Source organism: Natator depressus, chromosome 1 (assembly GCF_965152275.1).
Source record: "Natator depressus isolate rNatDep1 chromosome 1, rNatDep2.hap1, whole genome shotgun sequence".
NCBI classification, from domain to species: domain Eukaryota; kingdom Metazoa; phylum Chordata; order Testudines; family Cheloniidae; genus Natator; species Natator depressus.
The window spans coordinates 60,678,399-60,692,493 of record NC_134234.1 but is presented as its reverse complement, the minus strand read 5'-3'; the positions used below and the strand labels follow the sequence as shown (position 1 = coordinate 60,692,493).

At 42.9% G+C, this 14,095-nt stretch overlaps 1 long non-coding RNA gene across 3 annotated transcripts in view; it reads left to right on the top strand.

Annotated features, from left to right (window-relative positions):
* LOC141992335 (uncharacterized) overlaps positions 1-5,133 on the top strand; it is a 68,032-nt gene extending 62,899 nt beyond the window's left edge. For all 3 annotated transcript variants that reach the window (XR_012640579.1, XR_012640575.1, XR_012640576.1), the window contains one exon: positions 4,881-5,133. This is a non-coding gene — a long non-coding RNA (uncharacterized LOC141992335). The remainder of the gene's footprint in view (positions 1-4,880) is intronic.
* Positions 5,134-14,095: the final 8,962 nt, after the last annotated feature.

The following is a 14,095-nucleotide window of genomic DNA, read 5'->3' as shown; positions in this document are numbered from 1 at the left end:
TCATTTTGAAATGAAAAACCCAACTTTTTTTTGTTTAGAAAATGTCCCATTTTGAAACTTTTCCCTGCCAAACATGGATCAAGTTGAGAAATTCCTCAAAACCATGAAAAGTTGTGGTTTCAATGAATCACCATTTTCGATGAAAACCATTTCAAAGAATTCCCAATCAGCTCTACTGATGATGCAATGCCAGTGAAATCAATGGAATTACAGAGTCATGCAGCTGGAATAACAGAACGGTGAATCAGTCCGCCATGATCCCAGCTTGCAGCCTGCTCTACTACAAATATATTTTAGTTTCAACAAAAAGTGACAGATCAGTGTCACCTACTGTAGCAGTGGGGAAAAATGGATCAAAGGTGTCCTCCTAATCTTTTTTGATCTGTGCTCACATATCTCAGTTCACATGGCATGCTTCACATGCATGGCTGGAGGGAGCTGTCCACTTAATTGTGCTTATATTGTTCAGGATACTTAATCTCATGAGAGTCTCTAGCATGAGTTTCATTCACAATGCATTTTACCATACACTATGCTTCATATATGGCTATAGGATAATTTTGCTACATATAACAAAAGGGTTAGGGATAGGGTCCAGAGTGACCTAGACAAATTGGAAGATTGGGCCAAAGAAATCTTCAACAAGAACAAGTGCAGAATCCTGCACTTAGGATGGAAGAATCCCATGCACGGTTACAGGCTGGGAACCGACTGACTAAGCAGCAGTTCTGCAGAAAAGGACCTGGGGATTACAGTGGATGAGAACCTGGATATGCGTCAGCAGTGTGCCCTTGTTGCCAAGAAGGCTAACAGCATATTGGGCTGCATTAGTAGGAACATTGCCAGCAGATCGAGGGAAGTGATTATTCCCCTCTATTCAGCGCTGATGAGGCCATATCTGGAGTACTGCATCCAGTTTTGGGGCCCCCACTACAGAAAGGATGTGGAAAAATTGGAGAGAGTCCAGCGGAGAGCAACAAAAATGATCAGGGGGCTGGGGCACATGACTTAGGAGGAGAGGCTGAGGGAACTGGGCTTGTTTAGTCTGCAGAAGAGAAGAATGAGGGGTGATTTGATAGCAGCTTTCAACTACCTGAAGGGGGGTTCCAAAGAGGATGGAGCTCGGCTGTTCTCAGTGGTGGCAGAGGACAGAACAAGGATTAATGGTCTCAAGTTGCAGTGGGGGAGGTCTAGGTTGGATATTAGGAAAAACTATTTCACTAGGAGTGTGGTGAAGCACTGGAATGGGTTACCTAGGGAGGTGGTGGAATCTCCATCCTTAGAGGTTATTAAGGCCCAGCTTGACAAATCCCTGGCTGGGATGATTTAGTTGGTGTTGGTCCTGCTTTGAGTAGGCGGTTGGACTAAATGACCTCCTGAGGTCTCTTCCAACTCTAATCTTCTATGATTTAGCCGTCATTTGAAACAACACAGAATAGTAAGTGTAGTAAGTAATAAGAAGAGAGTGGGAAAGAAGCTAAAAGCGATGCAGTTATACAAGTTAGTTATATATACAGCTTGATGACTCTGAACGTTTTAGATTTTTTTAAACCTAAAAATCGATAATATCCAGTACTTTCCCCTTCACCCGATGAATGTTCAGATTCTCAATTACTTACATGACTCGAGGAGCTGGGCATCAAGAAACAACACCAATAAGCCACTAGACTTGGCAATACTGAAGATCAATTATCTCCAACTGTGGTTCAATCTTGCCAACCGCTTGGTGATTTCTTGTAGCCATCACAGAGGCAGTGGATCTTGAGGGGAATAAGGCAGTAGTACCTTTCAGATTAGGGAGGGTTTTCCATGCATACAGCACAGCATCAGAGAAAACACAAAGGGATCTATGAGAGAAGAGGACAAATGGGTATTTGAGATTGTTGCAACTGGAGGAATGGACAAAGAGAGAGACATTGAAGCATTAGACACAAATGAGGGACAATCAAATTATGAAGCTCCATGCAATCTGCAAAGAGGGGCTTTGCATTTTGGTTCTCAGATTTGTGTGGGGGAAAGTGTTCAAATACAGTGCTGCAAATTCACTTGAGCACATAATAGGAGGTGCAAACAGTGCAGAAAAGATCTGATACTGTGTCTGTCTAATAGTCTTTCTTAAAGTGCCGCTATATCAAAACCTAAGGAAATTAAAGAGAAAATTCCAAATAATATTTGACAAACTGGCCTTCAGCAAATATTCAGAGTTAAATAAACTTCACATTCTTCTCTCTCTCTCACTCACTCCTTTCCGGCCACTGTTTGTAGGGGTCTCCGAAGAGCGCCAGATGTTATATATCATGTGTGCTTCAATGCCTAGGAACAATTGGGTCAGCTAAGAATGAAGTGAAAGCCTCAGCTCTGACATGTACATTTTTAAAGGGTTGCCCAGAGACTCCCTTAATGTCAAAGCCACTTGCTCAGTAAAACCCCGTGCAATGCTTTGAAAATGCGTGGGTCAATGTTTGTACTGTACATATTGTACAAACTAGTGGGTCTGACCTGGCAGTCCTGATACAAGCAAAAAAACTGCTCTCTGACAACTGCACACTTGTCTGCAATTTGGAAAGTTCTAGCACAAGACCAGTATCTTACCATCACTTTACTTTGGCAGTCTCTTTGCTGCAGTCAGAAGTGCCCACTCCTGCAAGGCTTTAGTAGTGTGAAGTCAATGGTAACAATATCAAGCCCTTGGTGATGGGATATCATTCTCACCTTGTCTCAGAAATGAAGGCCCAATAATACGAGGTGCTCAGCACCTTCGACCCGAGTTGACATCAGTGGGAGTTGAAGGTGCTTAGCTCCCTGCTGGATCAGCCCTCCCTTGGCGAGGCTCAGGTCTACTCAATGTAAAAATCTCACTTCTGACTCTATCATGAACATTTTACATCTCTCGTTTGTGTTAATCCTAGCAATTTAATTACTGTGGTGCATCTGCCCAAAAAGTAGCTGTCCCAGATTTACCAACAAGCCCAGCTACAGTGCTAGAAAAGAACACTGGCAGATGGCTATAGTGGCCCCTGGCTGCACCATTTCTTCCTTTTTCAAAGAATTATAGTCATGTGTACTCTACGGGGAAGTCCTATGGCCGTGGCCATGCTTTTGGGCCCAGTCCTGCAGAGTGAGAGATGCCTTCCAATCCCATTCACGTCAATAGGAGGGAAGGTGCTCAACGGCTTGCATAGTTGAGTCTTCCTTGGGGATGTTAGGATATAGATATTCAGGCCTGTCTGTAAAGGCCTATACTCTAAGAATTTAGGTGTATTCTTATCACTTAGCTAGTTCTAGAGGTATAAAAGAGAGAATCAAAATCACTGTCTGACTGTATAAGGCCTTTTCTCACTGTGACAGTCTGAGGCCCTGTTCTTAGGCTAAACCGCAGAGGCAGCCATAAACTGGGAAGCGACCGGTCACATCTTTACATTCCAGACTAGTCTCATTGAAATAAGGTGCTATTGGGCTGTTAGGAATACAATCCTGTCCTGATGATAATGCCTATCACCTCCAGAGAAAGGGAAGTGCCTAGAAAATGTAAAAGGAAACTTAGTATGACAGCATCCTGTCTGGCAAGAACTCACTTATCAATAGCTGGGATGTGAAATCTTCATTTCTGTGTTGTTCTATCATTGTAGTCTCCATTTCCCTATTGTTTGTCTGTATAATCTTTGTCTGGTTCTGTGACTGTTTCTGTCTGCTGTACAATTAATTTTGCTGGGTGTAAACTAATTAAGGTGGTGGGATATAATTGGTTAAATAATCATGTTACAATATGTTAGGATTGGTTAGTTAAATTTCAGTAAAATGATTGGTTAAGGTATAGCTAAGCGGAACTCAAGTTTTACTATACAGTCTGCAGTCAATCAGGAGGTAAGGTGGGAGATGGGGGGAAATTGGAATCATGTTTTGCTAAGGGGGGGATGGGAACAGGGACACAGATAATGCTCTGTGGTGTCAGAGCTGGGAAGGGGGACACTAAGGAAGGAAACTGGAATCATGCTTGCTGGAAGTTCACCCCAATAAACATCGAATTGTTTGCACCTTTGGACTTCGGGTAGTGTTGCTCTCTGTTCATGTGAGAAGGACCAGGGAAGTAAGCGGGTGAAGGAATAAGCCCCTAACAGGGGAAAAGTGTTTTTCCCTTTAAATATGCACATTTCAGGATACTTCAGGTTGTGTTACATCACACTATGCTGCAGGGCGCTAGTACTTAATGTACAGTAGTGAAATCCACAGGCACCCAATAGGGGTGAATCTGGATTCAGCATGTTTATAAGAAGCTTTTGTCTGTCCAGATATTATGTAGATTATATAACCTGCACAGAAGTATTAGACTAATAAAAATGTTAATGCACAATAGCTAGTAGCCCAGCACTAGCACCTGCTGCAGCTGTGGTGCATCAACCTCGGATGCTGTCCCTGGGGAGAGAGACAGCCAAGAAAAGGGCCACTCAAGCTGGGGAGGGGGCTCAGAATCCACCCAAAAGCCAGAGCTGGGCAAGAGAAGGCGGTCTGGATGCTGAGCTAGCAGATGAGCTGGGGTAGAAGGTGAGGTGATAAAATAAAAAAAGAACAGGGGGATAAAAGCAGGGGACTGGGAAGTGAGGAGGAGGAAAAATAGGAAAGGTTTCAGGATCATGAGAAGCAGGGGAAAAAAAAAAAACAGACCTGGCTCTGTGAGCAGACACTGTTAGAGAAGAGAAGTAAGATCTACAGACATACCAGAGAGAGAGTATCAAGGCAAAAAAGTGAAAGGAAATATAACTGGTGAAATAGGGAACTGATCAGAAATCTGTGTGAGATGAAAACAATAAACAAGAGGCTCACCCTCAAAGGACCTACAGGATACAAACAGCAAGACTGACTGTGTGAACATCTATTGATAGAACACAGGTAAAAGGTGCCTAGCACACAAGTGAGGACCCCGCTTGTGGACGAACTTGGTGAAAAGAGGTACAGCCACAGGAACATTGAATCTAAAGGAGCACTTCAAGCCAGAGGAGCAAAGAACAGGACAGCAAGAATGGGATTGGATTTACAGCCCAGGATAGGAAAAGCTGATTCTTCTCTGAAGTGACACAGTATATTGTTGAGTAATCTTTTGTTCTTGTTAGTAACAATACATTTGGTATTAACTGCACAGAGTGAGGAAGAGTAGTGTGTACAAAGCTCGCGAAGATAAATGTGCCAGTAACCTATAGTTTATTATTGTAAGTAGTACTTGACAATGTTCTATGTCATTTATGCTCCTGGTACAATATTTGGGTTTTCCCTTGTAAAGTTCTCAACATTTAAAATAATCACTTTTGTCTTAGTTTTTCTCTGCCTCTCCTCACAGTTAGGCTAGCCTGGTCACTGCATAGCGACCAAGTGCATGTGGGAGCCAAGTGATGTACAGAGAGAGCATTTTCCCGTGGCAATTAGCTCTGCATTGTTCAGATTTGTTACCCAGTTTGGAGTCTTGACATCCCAATGTATCTTCCCACATACAAACATCTTAAGCAAATTCATCAAACAATCCCTGGAGACGCTTGGAAAAAACAGCTCCAATATGTGGCAGCTGCTGATACATAAACGTTCATATCCATCCACACGTATTCCCGACCCATCGCCATTGTAGTCAGCACAGTATTTCCTCAAAATCCCCCTCTCCCCCGACGATGAAAGACCATAAGGAACTGAATCCAGGAATGGAGGCTCCAAACACTTCACTTTAGGCTACGCACAGCTCTCAGTGCAGAACAGTGTGTAAAAGCCCCTATTTTTGGCTTTGGAGAGCTGCAAATGATGGGCCTTGACATTCCTGTGCAGACACTAAATTCAATGATTGGATTTTAAAAGAGGGAGGAGATGAACACGAAGGCAGAGTCTGAAACAGACATGGTGAAATATACTGTACTAACATGCCGAGCTGCCTCGTATAATTAACATCAGTGTAAACCGTATCTTCCAGCTCAGCTTCAATTCATATGGTGTTTGTTCAGGAGCCTTCTTGTTACAGTGTGGCATTCCTGGCAGCATCCCAAGCCTGGCTAACCTGTCGGTCTCACCTCCTGCACCATTTAACTGTCAGTTATGTTTTTGTGGTTGACTGGTCAGTGAAATGACGAATGAATAAATGTTTGTGCTAACTGATCTACTGGCAGATGCCTCATTAAGCAGAAATGGACAGTGGATGATATGCTGTTCATGTGGTTTTGTTTAACTTCAGCAAATGCTGGCTGGGGTGAGGGAGCATATTTTATATCAGACATGTTTGGAAAATAAAATACTAAATTTATCCCTCAATCTGTTCCCCACGCCCCCTCCCCTCCTCTCTACCCCTCCTCCCAGCCTGTTAAAAGCATGTTGAAATAAGGAACTCCTAACTGAGCCCAGCTTTAAGTTCTGTTTAAAAATATACAGACTTCCTGGGCAGCTCTTACTTTTCCAAAAGGCCTGGCTCATGCTGAAAGCCAGGACTGCACTCCTGCAAAACATGCTCCTTCATCCCACTGAGTTTCAATGGAAGTTTGGTACCTAACACACTTATTTAGATTTAAATAAGCACTAAAAAGGCACCGATCCAAGGCTCTAAGTGCACTAATAAACCATTAGCTGTATGATTCAATCTCAGCAGCATTAAAATAATCATTTCAGCAGGAGCTCAGCCACCAGCAGGAAACTTCTTTCTGCCCCTTTATCATAATACCCTCAGTCTTCTCCAACCCCACTGTCAAACACATGGTTTTTGCAGCACACCCAGAAGGTCACCAAATTTGAGCTCTCTCAGCCCAAGGTGGGGAGCACATTCTCGAGTCCTGGAACCCACACAGAGAAAGAAACTCCCACCCTCAGTCAGGCACAATGCTGCTAACTTCCATGAGAGTTTCAAGCAAGTCAGGAATGAGAAGAGACTTCAGGAAATGGTTAATGGTTTCTAAGGCTTTCCCTGTTCAATTTTACAGACTTCAGGTTTCCTGCAGGGAGGGAGTCCTCTTTAAATGTAATCTAGCCTTAGGTCCCGAATCTGCAAACACTTTAGCAGGTTATTTTTACAGTTGTTTATTATCTGTTAAGGACTAAATTGTGGCTTTAGGCACAGCCCTGAATAAAGGGTTGCCCCAAGAGGCTTGTGGCCCTGACATGCCCCCCTAAGTTACAGTTCCCTCCCTGCCTCCTCTTTGCTCCATGATGGCAAGTCATTGGTGTTAATAAGGACCAACCGCAAAACTGCAACACCAGTTAGCTAGCACATGAGTGGCGGGGGCAGAGCTAAGGGTGTGTCTGCACTTCTAACTGGCGGCGTGGCTGCAGCACGGGCAGACGTACCTGAGGTAGCTTTGATCTAGCTAACCCAAATAACAATAGCAGTGAAGCTGTGGTAGCACAGGTGGCAGCATGGGTTGTACAAGCCCCCCAGGCCTCTCGGTATGTACTCAAGTGGCTAGGCCATGCTGCTGCCCATACTGCCATGGCTTCATCCAAGCTAGCTCAGGTATATCTAATGTGCTACAATCACACTTTTGAATGCAGCCTGGACACACCCGAAGACTGTCCATTTGCTGAATCTCCTTACCTTCTACTGTGTGGGGAGAATAAGTGGGTGCTTCCTCCTGCATAACTGCACCCAAGGTCTGGGTGACCTGCACAGAGATGTAAGAGGGGCTGTTACTTGCCCTCTCCAGGCATGTGTTCCAAGTCACAACATAGCCCTAAGTGAAAAGAATCAACGTGTTTACAGTCCAAGGACCCGAGAAGCTGTCCTCAAGCCAATAGTGCCATTCACATCAATAGGAGATGTGGGTCCTCGGCATCTCTGATAATCAGGCACCAGGGGTCTCAGGATGGGTACCCTAGAATTAAGGCAGAGATATGAGTACAGACAGTACTCCTGAAAATTTGGCTGCATAGGTTTGCAGGTGAAAGTATCATTTCTTTGTAATGAAACTGGAAACTCTTTTCAAACACCAGCATTTGGTAACCTTCTCTATGAGAAAGAAACCTGAAAACCAGTTAAGCTGATGAGCTTCAATAGTCAGTTGATGGGTGACCAGGAGAAATGGAAATATTCTCTTCATTTCTAACATTCCTCCAGTGATCCCACTGGGAAATAACAAGGAAGGTGATTACTACGGTCCCTGAACAACTTTGAATTGATATTACATGCCAAATTCTGCAGGAGATCAATATTCCCTTAACAGCTCTGCTACAGCTGACAGAGCTAGTTAGTACGATGTGGATTGCTAGGGAGGTTGGAAATCCTGTTTTACTTTGCTGGCTGAAGGATCCAGGCTTTATAAGGTTTCTTACAATCTTACACTTACTTGAAGACTAAGGGCCAAAGCCTGCAGTCCATGCTGAGTCCTTCCTCAGGTAAAACTCCCTGGGTTAAAATGGGACCACAAGAGCTGGCTTTTATTATGTACTGTATTTCCACACTGAGTGAAAAGGCACAAAACAGCAAGCCTACCAGAGAGAAGCGATGAAGAGGTTGCTATTTTGGGGCCTGATCCTGTATTCTTTGATTATCCCAATCTCCCATTGTCTTTGTAACCAAAAAAGAAAGTGAAAAATATCATTTTAGTCTTAGTCCTTTGGTATTTTTTCACTTGAACTATTTGTTGTGTTTCCATTGCACAGACTCCCCCTTATAACTGCAGGTGGGTACCACCTTGTTTCACAGAATATGTCCACTTTGCAATGCAAAGGATGATTGCACTATGAATAGACATATCTATACAAGCATGGCTAAAAATAGCAGTATAGATGTGATGGCACAGGAGAGCCACCACGTAGGTCCCCAGCATACTCGTAGAGCCTGCACTGAAGTCCCTGACTTTGCATCTGCACTCCTATTTTTAGCTAGTGTGGGCAAAGTGAGCACAAATATGTCTACTCATGCTGCAATCACATCTCAGATTGCAGTGCAGACATACCCATGAATCACTCAGGTCCTTTGTTCAATCCTCAAGAGAAAAATATTGTTTAGAAACAATTTTTTGTTTGGGTGGGGACAGGGCTGGATTAAGGCAGGGGCTTTCGGGGCTGAAGCCCAGGGCCCCAGCTCAAGGGGGCCACGCAAAAATAAATCACAGGTAGTGATCTCCAACCTCGGGCCGCTAAAAGTCCTGCAGCACAGTGGGGCACTCAGGCAGGCTGCCTGCATTCATGGCCCCACGCCGCTTCTGGAAGTGGCTGGCTGCTAGCACGTCTCTGCGGCCCCATCCCCAGCACCGTCCTCACAGCTCCCATTGGCTGGTTTCCCAGGGGCCGCAGAGACCTGCTAGGAGCTAGCCATTTCTGGGAGCGGCATGGGGCTATGGCAGGCAGGCCAGCAGCCTGCCTGAGGCCGGGAGCCGCCTGTGGCAAGCACCTCCCGGCTGGAGCCTGCACCTCACACCCCCTCCTCCACCGCAACCCCCTGCCCCAGATCAGAATCCCCTTCCTGCACCCAGACCCCTCCTGCACCAAACTCCCTCCCAGGAAAAAGACTTGTATACAGGAGCCCCACAAAATTTAATAGCCACGAGCCCACAGGAGAGTTAATCCGGCCCTAGGTGGGGATAGGAGTCTTCTAAAATCTGGTAGTAAAATATACTTTTCCCTTTGCTACAATGCTCAGCAGCCCTTTGGCACCAAGATTTGACCAGGCTTCAAGAGGAATGCACATGACATTAAAGTAGATAGTTGTTGCACTAATGATTCAGTGCTAGTCTGTTTATTTCAGACAGCTACCCTACCTGGGTCCAGTCCTGTGTGGTGCTGAGTGCCTTCAACTTTCATTAAAGTCAATAAGAGGATCAGGGCCTTGACAAACTGGATGAGACTGGGAATGGTTCTTTCTTGCTCTTAGTCCAGAATCCTCATTCCTAATGTTGGTGCACATATGCAGTATATCATAGGAGCCCTGTCCTGCCTGTGAGATCCCCCACTGCTGCAATGTGGTGCAATGGCAGTTGTAGCCACTGTCTTGACCCAGAATATAATGGACAAAGGGTTATGTACCAGAACCTGCTTTGACAGGTTTTAAAAAGGCAGCTTCATAATGTTAGTTATAGCTATTTCTTAGCTAATCTGCCCCTACTGAAAGCACTACTTAATTCTATTGTAACGCTGCAAAACACTGCAATGGTGTTTGGAGTTATTATTGCAGAATACTGTCATTTTCATAGGGCAGGGAGCATTTTTTATTATAATAGGACTGACTGCTCTGATGTTCGGAGGAGGAGACCTTCCCCATAACCCTTGTGCTGGTGGTCTATGCAAAGCCCATTTATTTGGGCTTTGCACAATGGAGCAGGACTTCCCCCTTAATATAATGTTCTGTGTAAATGACTGTGATTGCTGCTCTCTTTCCTGCATGACAGAGCATGCAGACCTTTGGGGTATTTGCATGCAAAATAACCACAATTAATTTCCACAGACATCTACAGCGCGTACACACACACTTTTCAAGTCTCTAACAAAAATCAGTTTGAATGCAATGGTTGTGACACAAAATCTCTGCTAAACAAAATCAAATTGATTTGGTTTATTACTTATTTCTATGACATGTTTACAAAGAACAAGGCAGCACTCCAATTCCAGGGAGAACCCCCTGGATAAATCCATCTTCACTTTTAACCGGAATGATCCATAACATTCATATTAGATTAATGTCATAATATAGTACAATAAGCAAAAATCTTAAAACAACAAACAGAAGTTTCATACTAAAAGGGATGCTTTAGTTACAGAAGGCAGGAGGCAACCTGAAATTCTGACTGCTCTGTGTTTTCTGCTGCTTTAAATGAAAGGAAACACGCAAGGTTAGAAATCAGCGGGGAGATCTTCAAAAGCACATATGGCAGTTCAGTGCCTACCTGCCATTTATGCCTGTGAAAAAAAATCTGCTCACAAATTATTTTTTTTAAAATCCTTCTGAATACTACGAATAATCCTGCAGATCATTAAAACTGAGCCACTTGTTTACTTTTCTCTCAATTTGGACAATAAAACCAGACTAATGAATTTCACTTTTATTTCTAATCCGCATGTGGGATATTCAAATATGACAAAATAATGTAAGAATATAAATTCTGTTGAAAGTGAATGAGACTTGTTCTCCTAAATCCCTTTGGAAATTTTGAACCTCTCTCCCAGTAACTAATCAATTTCACATTCTGGTTTTCACCCTGTAGCACAAACCTGCAATGTTTGGGTTGCAAATACTTTAGGAGAACGTTTATTGGTTTATAAAAATGTTTACATTGGATTTTTATATAATATGTCATAGAAACATGTCTAAGGTTTTGAAGAAACTTGTTTTTAGAAGACCTACATTTAGGGGCAAATTTCACCTGACAAGGTGTCTTTAAGTGTATCATATTACAGTATTTGAAAGGTAGTCACCTATGATATTGTAATACTGGATACCTAAGATGTGCATTTGATGAAGTTGTTCCAAGGAGAAAAATATTAAATAAACAAACACGTTAATATGTCAATGGAATTATTGTGGGCCGGACCCTCAGCTGGTATTAATTGGTGTCGTTTCATTGCCTTCAAGAGAACCATGCCAATTTTCACCATCTGAAAATATTATGGCCCATTGTGTATCGTTTCAGCTGGTTTCTGGAGAAACTGAACTAATCCAAACCAAAAGCTACCTTGGTTTTTTTCCAGGCTATATTAACATCATCAAAGAATAGTAATAAATATTGACATAACCCTTTGTAGGAAATCCTTTGCAGGAAACAGAAATCCAATGAAGGAGAACCATATTTACCCCTCCACCAAAAAAAATAAAGGAAAATGGTTCAGAAATTAGTTTCATTTCCAAAGTTGAGAAAAAGGAATGAGTGGCCTTTTGCTATTTTTTCCACATTCGTTACCTTAATTAAAGTTGTCATGAGTCATGTTTATAACACTTGACATGTGTTGGGCCCATAATAAAGACAGACATTCAGCCACTGACTTGTTTGTCTAAATTCACCAGGGATTTGTGCCACTATCGTCATTATAGTTCCTGTACGTGGAAAATGAAAAGGCCAAATTTAGAAATGGATCACAAGTCTCAGGTCAGTTTGTTTCCGAGAAGCCTGATGAAATCTGCTTTCTTATTTAACCTAAACCTGCCTTCCCAAGTCTTATCTTCCTTGAGACTTTCAGACCTGTTTCCATCCTTTAAGCTGTTAACTCCTGCCACATTAGAACGATAAGATATGACTAACCTGGCTCTGAAGCCAGCCGGAGGAGGCTGGTTGTAATTGCCATTTTAAAACAAGAGACAGCTCTCATTGAAGTCACCAGGGCTTCTACTGTATAGTTACACACACAGAAAAACTACAAAGAGAGGTTATGATTGTTGTAGTGACACTAACTAAGGTTGAGCGAGCCACCCTATTTTCAACCTCTGCTTTCTATAAGTCATAACTTTCTCGGTCATTGCCCTTTGGAACTGAAGTTATTTATGGAGAAGTAAATTATTTGTAAACATTTGATCAAAACCCCATTCAGCTGACTTTGAACTGGTGAGCATGAAATCACTATATGCTGTAAACTTCGAGGACTAGTTAGTGGAGCCTTTGTTTTCAGAACTTTAAAGATTTTGCATGTGATGAATACAATCTGTGCTATGTGTGGAAAAAGCTGGTAAAAGTTGACTGAAGGTGACATTCTGAGCCTGTGCTCAGAGTCACTGTTGTTATTTATGAAACTCTGGCAATGTTCTTTTCATGCACAAACTACAAATTAAAGACCGTCCCTGTCCTCAAGGGCTTACAGCCTTCAGGCCAGGCAAAGAGAAAATCAGATACATTAGTACACACAGAGGAGAGAATATTAATTATTATATTTATTACTATTATTAATTATTATTATTATTATTATTATTAAACTTGGAGGGTTGTTTGTTCTTCTGGTGTTTTAAGTGTTATTATTAATAGTTCACTTCTTGTGGGAAAAAGTGAACCTCCACATGCCCAGCGTCATTTCCCTAGGCAAAATAACTGTGTGCAGCATTCACAAGAGACTCATTTCAGTGATTCAACATTCAGCTAAAGCCACACACTCTGAGTGCCGAGAGGCACACCTGCTGGATTCTGGGGCCACTTCCTGGGCTTTTATAGGAATCTGAAGATTCCAACACTTTTGGTGGCTTTCCAGGCATGACCAGAGATGGTCTCAGTTGTAAACAGTGGTTAGTACACATAGCTCTTGGGCCAGGGCACTTTTTCCCCCATCACAATAGCCAATAAATAATCTCATTTTACTTAGGTCCTTAGGTCAGACTGCTACCCCTGTTTGTGAGCTGACAAGGCCAGTATTTAATCCACTTAGCCTGCCAGCACCCCCCACCTCCTTCATGCAGACACAGTAAAAGCACAGATCTCCTGTGTGTCGTGTATAGCCCTCCCCCCAGCCCCTTCTGCCCTCTTGGGAACATGCATTTGTAAAGAGATGGATTAGGAAAATTACAAGGTGGGTCACAGAATGTCAAACTGTTTTCAAGGCTTAAATCCTTGGATCACTCAAGAGGCAACCCCCTTGGTTCTTGCCATGGACAGTTCAAGTGACTCTGCTTTCTGACTTTACAATGCCACTTACAATTGACCCTGAGGTATATTAATAGTGCTGCTTGATGACAGAGGATTCAGGTCCACTGCTATGGTAAACAACTAAAGGATCATGAATTCCAGAAATAGGTTTACATTCATTTGCTAATTATTCACTGTAAAAATATCTATTTAAATCCAATGGTCCAGATCCTCCGCTGAAGTAAATCCACTTTGCTCAAGGCACTTCGGTGGATCTGACCCAATAATCCTCCCCCCTGAGCTAGCCAGTTCTCAGACCAATCATTTTTATTGTCATTTGATACAAAGAAGGAAATGAAGCATTGCAGAACGACTGCTGGAGAGCTTAAATGTACACCTCCAGGATGACGAGTGACTACCTCTGTGGCTACGTCTCACTTGTTTCTGTCTGTTCCAGAATATGGGATAAGAAATTCTGAATTCTCCATCAGTTATTACTATTATTTGTATTATAGCAGTGCATCAAGTCCTGAAGCAAGATCAGGGCTCCATTGTGCAAGGCACTGTACACAAATAATACAAAGACTGTCCCCTCCCCCAAA